The sequence below is a fragment of the Haematobia irritans genome, chromosome 2, assembly GCF_050003625.1.
Source record: "Haematobia irritans isolate KBUSLIRL chromosome 2, ASM5000362v1, whole genome shotgun sequence".
NCBI lineage: Eukaryota > Metazoa > Arthropoda > Insecta > Diptera > Muscidae > Haematobia > Haematobia irritans.
Window position 1 is genome coordinate 74965528 of NC_134398.1, and position 19907 is coordinate 74985434.

A 19907-nucleotide genomic window follows, 5' to 3' on the forward strand; every position below is an offset into this window, starting at 1 on the left:
TAACAGTCATTTCCTTTCGTCGTTTTGTTTTGTTGTTGAAATCCAAGGCAAGGAAAATTCAAAGTTTAATGGCGAGAACGAACGTGTGCGAGTTTTTAAATGACCTTCCATTAGCCCTAAGGTTTTTTAAGAAAATTATATTAATCGGTAACAAATCTCATTTAGAATGAAAATTGTATCTTCTTTGCTGGTAAACAACAGAACCCCTGTGGTAAACAACAGAACCAAATTTGTTTTTTGCTTTCCCAAATGATGTTTTGTTGTTGTAATCCAAGGCAAGAAAAATTCAGTGTTTTATGGCGAGAACGAACAGTTTTCAAATTGTCCACCATTTGCTCTAGGATTCTAGTGAATTTTTTCCAATTGTAAATAATAATTGGCCGTCGTGTATTTTCTTGGAACCGTGGTTAGTGGTCCTCCCTTATTATTAAAATAATCGAAATAAAGCATTCAATTCATGGTGATCTATAAAATACTTTTATACTTATATTGTTGTGGTTTAAAAAAAAAATATATGAATCGAACAGGTAACATATCTCATTTAGAATGAAAATTGTACCTTCTTTGCTGGTAAACAACAGAACCCCTAGATACAGATTTGTTTGTGTTTTCCGATAACCTTTATTTCTGTGGAAAAGAAAAATAGGCTGAAACTCTTTTCCCAAATTTCTAAATTTAGTTTGTGTCTTCCCTCTTCCGAAACAAGAAGAAAAATTTTTTTTTCATTCATATTTGACAAAAAAATCAAAAAGCAAAAAATGGTTAAATATATTTGTGGAATGTGCCATATGGGATTCCCTCACAAAAAGATGTTTAATCGTCACATTGTTAAACATTGTACCTTGTGCTATAGGCTATTCCCAAGTCAACCTATGCTAAAACTGCATTATGAAAAATGCAGATTAAACGAGAATAGGATGGAACTACCAACAACCAGTAGCGGTACGCTTTCTCAGGGATTGATGAGGGAAGATGTTGCCATGGAGCTTCTTAATGTTAAGCAGCTAGGATGTCAAACGAGTTTCGAGGGACAACGGCCAGCCGATCAGCAGTCAGCCGTTAACTTTAATGGTCAACAGAATAGTAATCATACTTCAACCACTAGCGATGTAAGAATGAATGATAACATTCCTTCATCGTCTAACCAACAACAACATCAACAGCAACAACAACATGAAAGTTTGCTGAAAGAAGTTAAGAGCGCCTTCAGGAAAAGAATCGCCATATATGAGTATAAGAATGTTGCGAATACACTTATACCTGAAAATTTTCTGGCTGAGACAAAAAGCAGTTTAGCCCTAATGTTGAAAGAAAAAGTGAATGAACACAAAACTGTTAAATTCAACATTGAGGTTGTGGGCGAGTATTTGAAACCCGCAGAAGAGGCTGCCTCTGATATGAGTGAAGAAGGTGTCAGCATACCCAAGAAAATGTATCACACAACTAAAATGATAATGATTAGTAAATATGATGACATTGCCAAAAAATTAGAGCACAATTTCGATTGTGCTCTAAATAAAATGTCTGAGTTCCAAGAACGTGATTCAGGCTGGGCATTAAAAAAATCGAGAAACTGGAAGTGAATGTGAATAGATGCAGAGTTATCAGTGGAAGTGGGTACGTTTTAACACCTACAGTATTAAAAAACAAGAGGGCAACACTAAATATTGAGAATGCTGATGAGTACTGTTTATTAGCCGAATTTATAAAATCACCAAAGAATAATCCACATAGACCTTCCACATACCAGGTTGATATAAGACAAGATATTATAACAACAGAAGATGGAACAATATTAAATTTCACCGTCTACAATTTCCTCTTCCAATAAACCAAATTGAAAAATTTGAAGAAATGAATCCAGAAATTGCTATAAACGTCTTCGGATTTGAGGAAAATGAAGTCGTCGGTCCCTATTATTCTACGAAATTCATATACAGGAAAACTGTAAATTCGCTGCTATTGACAGATGAGGATGGATCTTCACACTATATTTTGGTGACGGATTTATCGAGGTAATTTTTTTATAATACCTTTAACGATTTTTTTTATAATTTATTTTAATTATAAACATTTTTAACTTGTTTTTCAAATTAATAAAGAAACAGACAACAAAGTACCATGGAAAGATTTTTGTATGTCCAACATGCGTACAACATTTTTCCTCAGAAAAAAAACTTTACATAAACACAAGGGAAAGTGTTTTGCTCCGGTAAGGACACTTCCTAGCGAAGAAAATAAAAATCTTTTGTTTTCACATCATAAAAAGTTAAAAGTTCCCTTCGTCATATATGCAGATTTTGAATGCATTCTAAAAGATGTAACATCAAATGATGGAAATGTGAGTAAAACAACGGCTCTGAAGGAGCATATACCTTGTGCATTTAGCTATAATATTGTTTGTAGTTTTGACAACTCTAAAAATGTATTTAGAATTTATAGTGGAGAGGACGCATCTAAGAAATTTTTAGAGTTTTTAATCAGAGACTGTAAGGATATTTATGATAAATATTTAAATGTTGAAATAGCGATGAATCCTCTGACGGAGAGTGAGGTGTTGATTTTTTTAATGCTCGAAGTTGTAATATTTGTGAACGGGATTTGGGTGAGGAGAGACCAGTTAGAGATCATTGTCATTTAACTGGAAAATATAGGGGGGCAGCCCACAATTTATGCAACCTTCAACATAGTGTTCCGAAATTTATACCAATATTTTTCCATAACTTCTCAATGTATGATTCACATCTTTTTGTTAAAGATTTGAGTGAGTACGATGGGGAGACAACGGTCGTCGCACCAAACAAGGAGACATACATAGCAATGTCTCAAAGCTTGTTATGGATGGTGGTAAAAGATTGGAAATGAGGTTTTTAGATAGTTTTAGGTTTATGGCGGCTAGCTTAGAGACTCTTGCACAAAATTTACCTGAAAACGCATTGGAAAATGTTCGTAGACACTTTCTTAATAGTAATGAATTTAATTTGGTAAAACGTAAAGGTGTTTTCCCTTATGATTACTTATCAAGTTTTGACAAATTAAAGGAAAATTCTCTACCTTCTATAGATGCATTCTATAATACTTTATGTGATACCCCGTGTACAGTTGATGATTATAAACATGCACAAAATGTATGGAGAACCATAAGTTGTCAGTCACTAGAAGACTATATGCGTCTTTATCTAAAAACAGATGTGCTTCTATTGACTTATGTATTTGAAAAATTTCGTAAACTATGTATAGATATACACAAATTGGATCCCGGTCATTATTATACGATCCCATCTCTATCTTGGGCTCCTATGCTCAGACTTATTTCAAACAAAATCGATCTACATTTATTCACCGATGAAAAAATGTATAATTTTGTTAAAAAAGCGATAAGAGGGGGATTGTTCAGTGCAGTAAACGACATGCTAAAGCGAATAACAAATATATGAAACATTTTAGTAAGGAGGAGTTATTGTCCATTCTTTTATACATTGATGCTAATAATTTGTATGGGTATGCTATGTCACAATTTCTACCTCAAAAAGATTTTCTGTGGATTGAGGGAACTGAAGAGTTCCTTATGAATTATTTTGTTGAGAATATTTTAAATCTTCCACATGATTCAAATATCGGCTATTTCCTTGAAGTAGATCTTTCATGTCCTCCAGAAGTTCACGATTATCTTAATGACTTCCCTCCTTGTCCTGAGAATAAAACTCCTCCAGGTTCAAAATTCAAAAAACTTATTGCCGATTTTGAAGATAAGGAGCGATATGTTATTCACTATCGAAATCTTCAGCAATGCTTAGCTTTAGGATTGAAATTTAAAAAGGTGCATGCTATTCTATCATTCACTCAAAGTGATTGGCTTCGCGAGTATATTGAAATAAATAATAAATATAAAGCTGCGAAGAATATTGCATTTGAAAAAGATTTTTTTAAACTTCTCAGTAATGCCATATACGGAAAAACAATGGAAAACGTTGAAAAACGTAAAGACATAAAAATAGTGAAGCAATGGGAGAGAACAAATAGAAATAGGAAAGGCGCCGAACATTGGATATCAAGGCCTAACTTCAAAGGCCTTGTGCATTTCACGGAAAATATGGTAGCAATAGAAATGGCTCCGCTTGACGTGATATGTGATAAGCCTATACATATTCGATTGGCGGTTTTAGAATTATCGAAGCATTTTATGTATGACTTCTATTATAACTTTTTAAAGAAACGTTTTCAAGACGATGTTTCATTTTTGTATACTGATACCGATTCTATGGTACTTCAGTTTATTGGAAGAGATTTCTATGAGGAAATAAGTGAGAAAGATATTCGTGAGAGATTTGATACCTCTGAATTATCCGAAAACAATCCTTTCAATTTTCCCATAGTAAATAAAAAAGTTATAGACATGATGAAGGATGAAAATGCGGGAAAAATAATGACGGAGTTTGTAGGACTACGCGCTAAAATGTACTCATTAACTGTTGAGGGTGGAAGCGAAATTAAAAAAGCAAAAGGCGTAAATAAATCTGTGCTTAAAAAATATAGCATAGACACCTATCGTGATTGTCTATATGGTAAACGAGAAGTGTATGATAATATGATTACATTTAGATCGAAAAAACATACAATATTTACGAATAAAGTGAATAAAATAATTTTAAGTCATAATGACGACAAACGAAAAATTTTAGAAGATGGGATTAACACATACGCCTGGGGTCATTATGCAATTCGTGAACGGGAGGAGATAGCGAACATTAATCTAGAAGATATTAGTCCCATGCCACTTGACATTAATTTATTTGATTTATCACATATTGAATTGGCTACAATGGAAGATCTTGATGATCTTATCCTATAACCTCTCCACTAGAATTAATTTAATTTGATAATAATTTTCTTGAAATTTTGTATACATTTCATAGAGTATTGCATCTCGATTTTCTTCAAATTTCAAATTTAAATCATCATACGTTCAAATGCAAACAAAATGAATCGTGGTCTCTCCCTATTCAGCGATAGCTTTACATTACCGATTGCATTTCGAAGTTGGGATTGTCATTTTAATCCAACTTTCTTTGGGTCGATGAAATGCAATTGGAATGTAAAGCTATCGCTGAATAGGGAGAGACCACGATTCATTTTGTTTGCATTTGAACGTGAAGGAAAATTTGTTCACTGCAACTTAACAAACATAAAAGTACATTTGAATTCAGAGACCTATCCGTATGATGATTTAAATTTGAAATTTGAAGAAAATCGAGATGCAATACTCTATGAAATGTATACAAAATTTCAAGAAAATTATTATCAAAGAGAGTCACATCCAATCTTAAGTGTTGATGATTTCAAGATCTCCCCACTAATTGTCATTGATGTTAGTCACCAAAATGAAATGATAAAGCATGGCCCAATAGATGTCAAACTTGAAATTGAAACGAGTAGACCAATCGCACAAAATACACATGCCTACTGTCTTATACTGCACGATCGCCTGATGGAATACACACCTTTGACTGGAGTTGTTCGAAAAATTATTTAGAAATACAATTTTTTTGTTGTTTATTTATAAATTTTTTATACCCTCCATCATAGGATGGGGGTATATTAACTTTGTCATTCCGTTTGTAACACATCGAAATATTGCTCTAAGACCCCATAAAGTATATATATTCTGGGTCGTGGTGAAATTCTGAGTCGATCTAAGCATGTCCGTCCGTCCGTCCGTCCGTCCGTCTGTTGAAATCACGCTAACTTCCGAACGAAACAAGCTATCGACTTGAAACTTGGCACAAGTAGTTGCTATCGATGTAGGTCGGATGGTATTGAAAATGGGCCATATCGGTCCACTTTTACGTATAGCCCCCATATAAAGGGACCCTCAGATTTGGCTTGCGGAGCCTCTAACAGAAGCATATTTCATCCCATCCGGCTGAAATTTGGTACATGGTGTTGGTATATGGTCTCTAACAACCATGCAAAATTTGGTCCATATCGGTTCATTATTATATATAGCCCCCATATAAACCGATCCCCAGATTTGGCTTGTGGAGCCTCTAAGAGAAGCATATTTAATCCGATCCGGCTGAAATTTGGTACATGGTGTTAGTATATGGTCTCTAACAATCATGCAAAAATTGGTGGACATCGGTCCATAATTATATATAGCCCCCATATAAACCGATCCCCAGATTTGGCTTGCGGAGCCTCAAAGAGAAGCAAATTTCATCCGATCCGGCTGAAATTTGGTACATGATGTTGGTATATGGTCTCTAACAACCATGCAAAAATTGGTCCTCATCGGTCCATAATTATATATAGCCCCCATATAAACCGATCTCCAGATTTGGCTTGCGAAGCCTCAAAGAGAAGCAAATTGCATCCGATCCGGCTGAAATTTGGTACATGGTATTGGTATATGGTCTCTAGCAACCGTGCAAAAATTGGTCCACATCGGTCCATAATTATATATAGCGCACATATAAACCGATCCCCAGATTTGTGTTGCGGAGCCTCTAAGAGAAGCAAATTTCATCCGATCCGGCTGAAATTTGGTACGTGGTATTGTTATATGGTCTCTAGCAACCGTGCAAAAATTGGTCCTCTTGGAGGAGCAAAATTCATCCGATCCGGTTCAAATTAGGAACGTGGTGTTAGTATATGGTCGCTAACAACCATACCAAAATTGGTCCAATCACACAAAAATTGGTCCATATCGGTTCATAATCATGGTTGCCCTAGAGCCAAAAATAATCCACCGAAATTTTATTTCTATAGAAAATTTTGTCAAAATTTTATTTCTAAAGAAAATTTTGTTAAAATTTTATTTCTGTAGACATTTTTGTCAAAATTTTCTTTCTTTAGAAGATGGTGTTAGGAGGTTTTAAGATACCTTGCCATCGGCAAGCGTTACCACAACTTAAGCAATTCGATTGTGGATGGCAGTGTTTAGAAGAAGTTTCTACGCAATCCATGATGGAGGGTACATAAGCTTCGGCCTGGCCGAACTTACGGCCGTATATACTTGTTTATTATTAAACATAATCAAAATAAAAACTAAATACAAACTGATAAATAAACATATATTATGTATTATAACAATAAATACTTTTTTTTGTTTTTATTACTAAAATTAAATAAATTTTTATTATTAAATTAATTCTAGTGGAGAAGTTATAGGATAAAATCATCAAGATCTTCCATTGTAGCCAATTCAATATGTGATAAATCAAATAAATTAATGTCAAGTGGCATGGGACTAATATCTTCTAGATTAATGTTCGCTATCTCCTCCCGTTCACGAATTGCATAATGACCCCAGGCGTATGTGTTAATCCCATCTTCTAAAATTTTTCGTTTGTCGTCATTATGACTTAAAATTATTTTATTCACTTTATTCGTAAATATGGTATGTTTTTTCGATCTAAATGTAATCATATTATCATACACTTCTCGTTTACCATATAGACAATCACGATAGGTGTCTATGCTATACTTTTTAAGCACAGATTTATTTACGCCTTTTGCTTTTTTAATTTCGCTTCCACCCTCAACAGTTAATGAGTACATTTTAGCGCGTAGTCCTACAAACTCCGTCATTATTTTTCCCTCATTTTCATCCTTCATCATGCCTATAACTTTTTTATTTATTATTTACGGATAATTCAGAGGTATCAAATCTCTCACGAATATCTTTCTCACTTATTTCCTCATAGAAATCTCTTCCAATAAACTGAAGTACCATAGAATCGGTATCAGTATACAAAAGTGAAACATCGTCTTGAAAACGTTTCTTTAAAAAGTTATAATAGAAGTCATACATAAAATGCTTCGATAATTCTAAAACCGCCAATCGAATATGTATACACGGATGAAAAAGACTGTTTTTCATATGTTTGGCTATAAACATTATATGTTTAAAACACAAATTTTTAAACACAATATTTTTGAGTGCAAGCATATAATGTTCATAAACTAGCATAACATGTTTGGGACATATATGTTAATATGTTAGAACATATTATGTTTGGGACATAAAATGTTTTTAAATATAATATGCTTGGATGCAAACATATATTAATTTAGAAATAGCCTATAAACATATATGTGTTTAGTAGCTTGGAGCGCTATTTAACAGGGAGCGATATTGAATTAAGTTGGTGGTTGTTGCTTGTTATTACAAAATTAACATTTTATTTTTCCTTGGGCAATTGATCAGCTACTTCTTTGATCCTTACAAACTGTGTGGTCCGCTGTTCGAATCCTCGTCCGGCAAAAGGTAAAATTAAAATAAAAAAAAATCATACAATTGAATAATTTCTTCTACAATGTTTGTATTACAGAAAAGGTGCTAAGAACTAAAAAATCTCGTGGAAGTGAGAAAGATGTGGGGGAATATACAATTGGGCAGAAACAAAATTTTGAGCATTCAGGTCGAAAACCTATGTTGTTAGCACCTATATTACCATAATTCATTATGATTGTAAATATATAAATAAATAAATAAAATTTTGAGCACAATATTGTTTGGGAGAATTTTTTTTAAGCATATAATATTTTTGGGTGCAAAATGCTTCCAAACATATTATATGTTCACATAATAACATATTGTTTTTTGGAAAACAACATTATTGAATTTGGATGCAAAAATACAAAATGTTTGGAAATTGACTACCCAAACATATATTGTTTAGACCAATATGCTTTCAAACATATTATATATTGGAAGTGATCAAACATATAAATGTTTGGGCAATAGCCAAAAATGTATATGCTTGAAGCAAAATATGTTTGGGAGTATATGTTACAGAAGCGATTTTTTGTGAGCGTGTAGGCTTATCACATATCACGTCAAGCGGAGCCATTTCTATTGCTACCATATTTTCCGTGAAATGCACAAGGCCTTTGAAGTTAGGCCTTGATATCCAATGTTCGGCGCCTTTCCTATTTCTATTTGTTCTCTCCCATTGCTCCACTATTTTTATGTCTTTACGTTTTTCAACGTTTTCCATTGTTTTTCCGTATATGGCATTACTGAGAAGTTTAAAAAAATCTTTTTCAAATGCAATATTCTTCGCAGCTTTATATTTATTATTTATTTCAATATACTCGCGAAGCCAATCACTTTGAGTGAATGATAGAATAGCATGCACCTTTTTCAATTTCAATCCTAAAGCTAAGCATTGCTGAAGATTTCGATAGTGAATAACATATCGCTCCTTATCTTCAAAATCGGCAATAAGTTTTTTGAATTTTGAACCTGGAGGAGTTTTATTCTCAGGACAAGGAGGGAAGTCATTAAGATACTCGTGAACTTCTGGAGGACATGAAAGATCTACTTCAAGGAAATAGCCGATATTTGAATCATGTGGAAGATTTAAAATATTCTCAACAAAATAATTCATAAGGAACTCTTCAGTTCCCTCAATCCACAGAAAATCTTTTTGAGGTAGAAATTGTGACATAGCATACCCATACAAATTATTAGCATCAATGTATAAAAGAATAGGCAATAACTCCTCTTTACTAAAATGTTTCATATATTTGTTATTCGCTTTAGCATGTCGTTTACTGCACTGAACAATCTCCCCTCTCATCGCTTTTTTAACAAAATTATACATTTTTTCATCGGTGAATAAATGTAGATCGATTTTGTTTGAAATAAGTCTGAGCATAGGAGCCCAAGATAGAGATGGGATCGTATAATAATGACCGGGATCCAATTTGTGTATATCTATACATAGTTTACGAAATTTTTCAAATACATAAGTCAATAGAAGCACATCTGTTTTTAGATAAAGACGCATATAGTCTTCTAGTGACTGACAACTTATGGTTCTCCATACATTTTGTGCATGTTTATAATCATCAACTGTACACGGGGTATCACATAAAGTATTATAGAATGCATCTATAGAAGGTAGAGAATTTTCCTTTAATTTGTCAAAACTTGATAAGTAATCATAAGGGAAAAAAACCTTTACGTTTTACCAAATTAAATTCATTACTATTAAGAAAGTGTCTACGAACATTTTCCAATGCGTTTTCAGGTAAATTTTGTGCAAGAGTCTCTAAGCTAGCCGCCATAAACCTAAAACTATCTAAAAACCTCATTTCCAATCTTTTACCACCATCCATAACAAGCTTTGAGACATTGCTATGTATGTCTCCTTGTTTTGTGCGACGACCGTTGTCTCCCCATCGTACTCACTCAAATCTTTAACAAAAAGATGTGAATCATACATTGAGAAGTTATGGAAAAATATTGGTATAAATTTCGGAACACTATGTTGAAGGTTGCATAAATTGTGTGCTGCCCCCCTATATTTTCCAGTTAAATGACAATGATCTCTAACTGGTCTCTCCTCACCCAAATCCCGTTCACAAATATTACAACTTCGAGCATTAACAAAATCTAACACCTCACTCTCCGTCAGAGGATTCATCGCTATTTCAACATTTAAATATTTATCATAAATATCCTTACAGTCTCTGATTAAAAACTCTAAAAATTTCTTAGATGCGTCCTCTCCACTATAAATTCTAAATACATTTTTAGAGTTGTCAAAACTACAAACAATATTATAGCTAAATGCACAAGGTATATGCTCCTTCAGAGCCGTTGTTTTACTCACTTTCCATCATTTGATGTTACATCTTTTAGAATGCATTCAAAATCTGCATATATGACGAAGGGAACTTTTAACTTTTTATGATGTTGTGAAAACAAAAGATTTTTATTTTCTTCGCTAGGAAGTGTCCTTACCTGAGCAAAACACTTTCCCTTGTGTTTATGTAAAGTTTTTTCTGAGGAAAAATGTTGTACGCATGTTGGACATACAAAAATCTTTCCATGGTACTTTGTTGTCTGTTTCTTTATTAATCTGAAAAACAAGTTAAAAATGTTTATAATTAAAATAAATTATAAAAAAAATCGTTAAAGGTATTATAAAAAAATTACCTCGATAAATCCGTCACCAAAATATAGTGTGAAGATCCATCCTCATCTGTCAATAGCAGCGAATTTACAGTTTTCCTGTATATGAATTTCGTAGAATAATAGGGACCGACGACTTCATTTTCCTCAAATCCGAAGACGTTTATAGCAATTTCTGGATTCATTTCTTCAAATTTTTCAATTTGGTTTATTGGAAGAGGAAATTGTAGACCGTGACATTTAATATTGTTCCATCTTCTGTTGTTATAATATCTTGTCTTATATCAACCTGGTATGTGGAAGGTCTATGTGGATTATTCTTTGGTGATTTTATAAATTCGGCTAATAAACAGTACTCATCAGCATTCTCAATATTTAGTGTTGCCCTCTTGTTTTTTAATACTGTAGGTGTTAAAACGTACCCACTTCCACTGATAACTCTGCATCTATTCACATTCATTTCCAGTTTCTCGATTTTTTTTAATGCCCAGCCTGAATCACGTTCTTGGAACTCAGACATTTTATTTAGAGCACAATCGAAATGGTGCTCTAATTTTTTGGCAATGTCATCATATTTACTAATCATTATCATTTTAGTTGTGTGATATATTTTCTTGGGTATGCTGACACCTTCTTCACTCATATCAGAGGCAGCCTCTTCTGCGGATTTCACATACTCGCCCACAACCTCAATGTTGAATTTAACAGTTTTGTGTTCATTCACTTTTTCTTTCAACATTTGGGCTAAACTGCTTTTTGTCTCAGCCAGAAAATTTTCAGGTATAAGTGTATTCGCAACATTATTATACTCATATATGGCGATTCTTTTCCTGAAGGCGCTCTTAACTTCTTTCAGCATACTTTCATGTTGTTGTTGCTGTTGTTGTTGGTTAGACGATGAAGGAATGTTATCATTCATTCTTACATCGCTAGTGGTTGAAGTATGATTACTATTCTGTTGACCATTAAAGTTAACGGCTGACTGCTGATCGGCTGGCCGTTGTGCCTCGAAACTCCTTTGACATCCTAGCTGCTTAACATTAAGAAGCTCCATGGCAACATCTTCTCTCATCAATCCCTGAGAAAGCGTACCGCTACTGGTTGTTGGTAGTTCCATCCTATTCTCGTTTAATCTGCATTTTTCATAATGCAGTTTTAGCATAGGTTGACTTGGGAATAGCCTATAGCACAAGGTACAATGTTTAACAATGTGACGATTCAACATCTTTTTGTGAGGGAATCCCATATGGCACATTCCACAAATATATTTAACAATTTTTTGCTTTTTGATTTTTTTTTGTCAAATATGAAAGAAAAAAAATGTTTCTTCTTGTTTCGGAAGAGGGAAGACACAAACTAAATTTAGAAATTTGGGAAAAGAGTTTCAGCCTATTTTTCTTTTCCACAGAAATAAAGGTTATCGGAAAACACAAACAAATCTGTATCTAGGGGTTCTGTTGTTTACCAGCAAAGAAGGTACAATTTTCATTCTAAATGAGATATGTTACCTGTTCGATTCATATATTTTTTTTTATAGATCATCATGAATTGAATGCTTTATTTCGATTATTTTAATAATAAGGGAGACCACTAACCACGGTTCCAAGAAAATACACGACGGCCAATTATTATTTACAATTGGAAAAAAATTCACTAGAATCCTAGAGCAAATGGTGGACAATTTGAAAACTGTTCGTTCTCGCCATAAAACACTGAATTTTTCTTGCCTTGGATTACAACAACAAAACAGCATTTGGGAAAGTAAAAAACAAATTTGGTTCTGCTGTTTACCACAGGGGTTCTGTTGTTTACCAGCAAAGAAGATACAATTTTCATTCTAAATGAGATTTGTTACCGATTAATATAATTTTCTTAAAAAACCTTAGGGCTAATGGAAGGTCATTTAAAAACTCGCACACGTTCGTTCTCGCCATTAAACTTTGAATTTTCCTTGCCTTGGATTTCAACAACAAAACAAAACGACGAAAGGGAATGACTGTTATCAGATACAACTTACAAATAGAGCCCATACTGAATTTTTCACGTTTTTCTTATAAACAATTGCCTGGGGACAAAATTTCACTAGAATCATACAGCAAATGCTTTATAATTTGAAAACTTGATCACGAAAACTCACGTCATAAAACTTACCTTAACTTACCATGTCATAGAACTCACATTATGAACTCCAATTTAAATATCAACCATAAACAAAATTTTCAATTTATATTTCAACTGACTGAATCATCAATGACTTTTTGACATAAGAACAAACCATACTTTCAAAGGCTAAGCATTCAGCATACATCAAATTAAAGTTGTCTCACGATCACTCGCGTCATAAAACATACTTTCTCGAAGAATGTAGAAATAAAGAACAAACAAAGATATCGATATCTATTGGCATTGAGTGAATCAACAATGACCTCTTGACACTAGAACAACCAAACTTTCTCACACCAAGCACTCACGATACATCAAATTAAAGTTCTCTCACGTTCACTTACATCATAAAACTTGCTTCCTCATCTAATTAACTATAATTTAAATTAAAAAAAAATAATGATCAGAATAAATTATCCCACGATCCCCACCCCCCAGACCCCACCCAAAAGCTTAATTAAGTATTCATGTCACGTGTGGGCAAGTGGGCCAGTCACGTCTGAAGTGGTATGCCTATCTTTCCCCTACTCATATACTTGTTTTTTTATACCCTAAACCATAAGTTTGATCGGCCAAAAAATGTGCCTACCAAAAATATTGATTTTAGACCCCATAAAATATATACCGATCGACTCAGAATCACCTCCTGAGTCGATCTAGCGCTTGGTGTCCGTCCGTCCGTTTGTCCATGTATTTGTTGATCACAGGATTCCGGTCGCAATTATTACCCGATTTTGATGAAATTTGGTACAGGGAGTTTTTTGGGCACAAGGACGAACGCTATTGAATTTGGAAGAAATCGGATCAAATTTAGATATAGCTCCCATATATATGTATCGCCCGATTTCGACAAATGGGGTCACGGTGCGCGTTTTTTCAAACGGATCGTCACCAAATTTGGCAAAAGGTAATCTTTCCCATCGCCCTTCAAGTCTGCAAAATTTCATCCAAATCGGTTTAGATTTAGATATAGCTCTCATATAAATGTATCGCCCGATTTTCCCAAATTTGGCCACAAAACCTTTATTTATCATCCGATCTTACTCAAAGTTGGCTAAATATAATCTTCTATAGCACTAACTATATGTGCCAAAAATCATCGAAATCGGTTCAGATTTAGCTATAGCTCCCATATATATGTACTGCCCGATTTTTCTAAATTTGGCCATAAAACCCTTATTTATCAACCGATCTTACCCAAATTTTGCTAAATGTAGTCTTCTATAGCACTAACTATATGTGCAAAAAATTATCGAAATCGGTTCAGATTTAGATATAGCTCTCATATATATGTATAGCCCGATTTTCCCAAATTTGGCCATAGAACCCTTATTTATTTATTTTTATTTTATTTATTTATTGAGTTTGGTTCCTGCACAACAAGACTCGAGGTCCTATAATTTACAGTACAGGCATTAGTTTGTATATGAACATATTTATATCAAGACAAAATTAATAACATTATTGAGCTAGAACAGAAAGGACAAGTTATGATTTAAATGAGATAAAGGAATGACACATGATATAAAAAGTAATGTTTTTTTTTTTTTTTTTTTTTTTTTTTTTGATACGAAACAAAAAATAAGCTTATATAAAAAACTGAAATTGAATTGTAACTTAACAAAGATTATGTGTGTAAGTATTATAATTAATTATGATGACTACAATGAAAAGAATTGAAAAATAGTGTAATTTACTTATAGCTGAAGATATCAATATTAACGAAAATAGATAAAAAGTTTGCTTTTGAATTGTGCTCTGCTTGTAATTGTTTTTATATTTAATGGTAACATGTTCCAGACACGAATCGCATGGATGAAGAATTGCCACTCTGATACAACATGTCTGTGGCGTAATTGGATCAAATTACCAGTTCTACTCGATGCACTAAAGCGTAATCTATTAAATAGATGATTAGGCTCCCTTTCCGTAATAATCCTATGTAGAAATAATAAAACACGAATTTTCAGGTAGTTATCAAAATTGACCCCCAATATCTTTGTCGAGAACGGAGTCAGATGGGCATACCTGTTAAGGCCAAACACGTACCTTACAATTGCATTAAAGGAGACATTCAATTTCCGTATGCTCCTGGCATCACAGCTAGAGAAGATTTCACACCCATATGTCAATACCGGGATTAAGTATGTCTTCGCCAAGAGTAGTTTGATTCTCAGTGGTAGATATCTCTGTGTCTTCCAAAGAGATCTGAGAGTGGTAAATGTCCTACCACAAATCATGGTTATATGGTCAGACCACGTTAAAGAATCATTAAACATAACACCAAGATTCTTATACCTTCTGACAATCTCAATAGGTTCGTCATTTATATGAATATAGGGAGTCAGTGACAGACGATTGACACGCTTCTGTATTACCAGACACTTGGACTTCGACGCATTGAGAGACAAACCATTCCTCTGCGCCCATGAGTTCACTCTTCGCAAATCCTCATTAAATCTCTCTACACATCTATCAAACTCCTCTAGGCCACTACTCAGGTAGATTTGAAGATCATCCGCATACATCCGAGATTTGGAATGGATTAAGACACCCGGTAAGTCATTCGCATAGATTGAAAATAGTAAAGGTCCTAAGATAGAACCTTGTGGAACACCTTGTAAAACCGGCAGTGCCATAGATCTATTCCGTCCAACCTGTACATACTGCGATCTGCCACTGAGATATGATGCTATTAAGCGTGAGGAAAACGCCGAGAAGTGCATAAATCCTGACAGTTTTTGTCGCAGGACGTGATGATTGACCGAGTCGAAAGCTTTCGAATGATCAAGCAGGGCAAGTAGTGCGATATCACCACTGTCTATACACTCTCTGATGTCCTCAGCCACATCCGTTAATGCCGAAATACAACTATTATGAGCCCTAAAACCAGATTGTCGATCTGATAGAAGATTATTGCGGTTGACGTGTGATGTGATTTGTCTATGCAATATGTGCTCGAATACTTTCGATAAATATGGCAGAATAGCAATTGGTCTATAATCAGAGTTCTTCTTCGGAATCGGTATTATCCTGGCGATTTTCCAGCGATCAGGAAAAACACTTCTAGTAATAAATTGATTAAATACGTATGTCAAGTAAGGCATCAGTTCCGGAAAAAGAATCTTAATAAATCTAGGGTCTATATTGTCCGCACCAACTGCATCGGACTTCACAGATAGGAGGCTGTCGAGGACATCAAAACTATTTACACATTCAAAATTGAAAGATGATTCCATTGAAGCATTCGGTGTATCATAAAATGATAGATCCACGGAAGAAATTGGGAGAGTGGAAAACGTTTCGTTAAGGGAATCAAGATCGATAGATGGATCAACCGTACCACCACATTTGCCAATACCAATATCCCTGAGAGTCTTCCATGTCCTACCTGAACCCAGAGCATTCCCAAACTTCCTCTCGAAATGTCTGCGTTTCTCTCGAGAGATCTCTCTGTTCACTGCCCTTCGAGCAAAACGAAACTCGTCGTGGGCCTCAGTAGACCTTAGGATTTTCCATTGGGCGTACCTCACATCCCTTTGTCTGATCAGCTCCCTGATACGAGATGTGAACCAGCTATTACCCTTCCTCCTTACCGTCTTGGTAACCATCGGTACGGTTATATCAAAAAGCGATTTTATATTATCCTCTATAAAAAATCCTCTATTATTAACCAATGTTACTCAAATTTCAAATTTTGATGCCGATCGTACTTATACGTACTTGTAGCTCTTACATAAGAATATTGCTCGATTTTTACAAATTTGTATTTATTACCCACACTAATTTATCGATTTTCTCTTTTTTAATAATGGGCTCAATATTAGTGGCATACTAACTCCGTAGGTGCAATATCAACACAGCCAGTGTTGCTAGAAGTAGGGGAAATTCCCTATATGTAGGGTTTTTCTAATATTTAGCGTCTTGTAGGGACGTAGGGCCACAATGTAGGACATATTCACTCAACACAATTTGTAATAATTTTTACATTTTGGTGGCTCTAGAGGAGGAAATTAGAAGCCGGCAAGGCTTGATCTTTAACAATGTGTGGTAAACTTTATTCCTGTAGAAAATTTTGTCAACATTTTATTTCTATAGAACATTTTGTCAAAATTGTATTTCTATAGAAATTTTTTTCAAAATATAATTTAATTAAAAAAAAATTTCTCAAAATTTTATTTCTGTGGAATTTTGTCTCAAAATTTTATTTCTGTAGAAAAATTTCTCACAAAAATTTGTTTATAGAAACTTTTCCAAAGTTTTATTTTTATAAAGATTTAACAAAAAAGATTACTAATTTGGGTAGAATTCTACCAACTCTGGCAACCGTGGTCGTAATACAAATTTATATTCTAAGTTATATACGTTGCATATTCATGTTTTAAGATAATAAAGTACTTAGAACCATTTTTGTTTAGTAAAATTTTTTAAATTTAACGAAAAATATAGTAGGGTAAATTGTTTGGGAATGTATAGGAAAGTAGGGAACTTTTTTTGTCCTTGTAGGGTAAACCGAACATTTTCCCTGGCAACATTGACTATGAGCTATAGTCAGATTGACACAAAGCACCCATAGACATGTACCCCTTAATTTTCTTAAATATGCAACTGCGGTTTATCTCCCAGACCTATATGTTACCCCATAAATGCTTATGATTACTAATTCTGTAATGGTGGTTTAGGGTATGATATAGTCGGCCCGCCCGACTTTCCACTTTACTTACTTGTTTCAACATCTTTTTTCCCATTGCATTTTTCTGGGTTAACAGTTCTTAGATAATCGCAAGTGTGGGAAAGAAAAAATGAAGAAACTAAACCTTTTTTCTCATTGGATTTTTTCTGTGTTTCTGGGTCTATAGTTGTTCGATAATCACAAATGTGTAAAAAGAAAGAAGTAAGGAAAGTCTAAAGTCGGGCGAGGCCGACTATATTATGCCCTACACCACTTTGTAGATCTAAATTTTCGATACCATATCACATCCGTCAAATGTGTTGGGGGCTATATATAAAGGTTTGTCCCAAATACATACATTTAAATATCACTCGATCTGGACAGAATTTGATAGACTTCTACAAAATCTATAGATTCAAAATTTAAGTCGGCTAATGCACTAGGGTTGAACACAATATTAGTAAATAAATATGGGAAACATTTAAATCTGAAGCAATTTTAAGGAAACTTCGCAAACGTTTATTTATGATTTATCGCTCGATATATATGTATTAGAAGTTTAGGAAAATTAGAGTCATTTATACAACTCTTCGACTAAGCAGTGGCGATTTTACAAGGAAAATGTTGGTCGAAATCAGAAAAACATATATATGGGAGCTAAATCTAAATCTGAACCGATGTTAACCAAATTTGGCACGCGTAGCTACAATGCTAATTCTACTCCCTGTGCAAAATTTCAACTAAATCGGAGTTCAAAATTGGCCTCTGTGGTCATATGAGTGTAAATCGGGCGAAAGCTATATATGGGAGATATATCTAAATCTGAACCGATTTCAACCAAATTTGGCACGTATAGCTACAATGCTAATTATACTCCCTGTGCAAAATTTCAACTAGATCGTAGCAAAAATTGGCCTCTGTGGTCATTTGAGTGTAAATCGGGCGAAAGCTATATATGGGAGCTATATCTAAATCTGAACCGATTTCACACGCCTAGCTACAATGCTAATTCTACTCCCTGTGCAAAATTTCAACCAAATCGGAGCAAAAAATTGGCCTCTGTGGGCAAATGAGTGTAAATCGGGCGAAAGCTATATATGGGAGCTATATCTAAATCTGAACCGATTTTGCTGATATTTTGCAAGTTTTTCGAGACTCATAAAATATTCGGATGTTCGGAATTTTAGGAAGATCGGTTGATATACACGCCAATTATGACCAGATCGGTGAAAAATATATATGGCAGCTATATCTAAATCTGAACCGATTTTTTCCAAAATCAATAGGGATCGTCTTTGAGCCGAAACAGGACCCTATACCAAATTTTAGGACAATCGGACTAAAAATACACCAACAGACAGACAGACAGACGGACATCGCTAAATCGACTCAGAATTTAATTCTAAGACGATCGGTATACTAAACGGGTCTCAGACTTTTCCTTCTTGGCGTTACATACAAATGCACAAACTTATTATACCCTGTACCACAGTAGTGGTGAAGGGTATAAAAATTAATAAACAATACAGCGACAGTTTCATAGTCAAGGCTACGATTGATCATACCACTCCACACCACATGGCACACACACGAACCTTCAATGAACAAACTGATTGATATTGAACAAAACCAAGAGCTTGACAAATTCGTGTAAACAACCAAACAAGACCAAAAGAAACCATATTCATATCACATTGAAGTCTCAAATATTACGTCACATAACAAAGACCATTCCCTCTTCAAACTCATTGAATTCAAGACTCAATTAATATCGATTGCAATGTAAAATAAACAAATTCACTGAATCTTCTACACAGATGCAAGTCTTTCCAACAAACCCGTACAGAGGGATCTAAGACGTACCAACCAAGGATTGCAGATATACATAAACAATCAAGTGAGAACAAAATCCCATGGCCACATAATTAGCCATCCAATTTTGCGACAGAAACTTAAAACAAAACCTACAACAACATATTCTTCGATGACCACACCGTACTTCAAAAATACATATGTGTGACCCAGTGTTTGCGAAAATTAAAAACATTTCCATTTTTTTTTATATTTATAGAAATATTATTTATTTATTTTGTTTATTACTCATTGTAATACATTTGTTAGTACGATATATAAAAAGCATCCGCA

General features: G+C 34.2%; 1 long non-coding RNA gene across 1 annotated transcript in view; it reads right to left on the bottom strand.

The window, feature by feature from the left end:
- The window catches only part of LOC142225539 (uncharacterized), an 801202-nt gene that overhangs the window by 467152 nt on the left and 314143 nt on the right, over positions 1-19907 (bottom strand). The gene's annotated exons all lie outside the window — the stretch shown is intronic.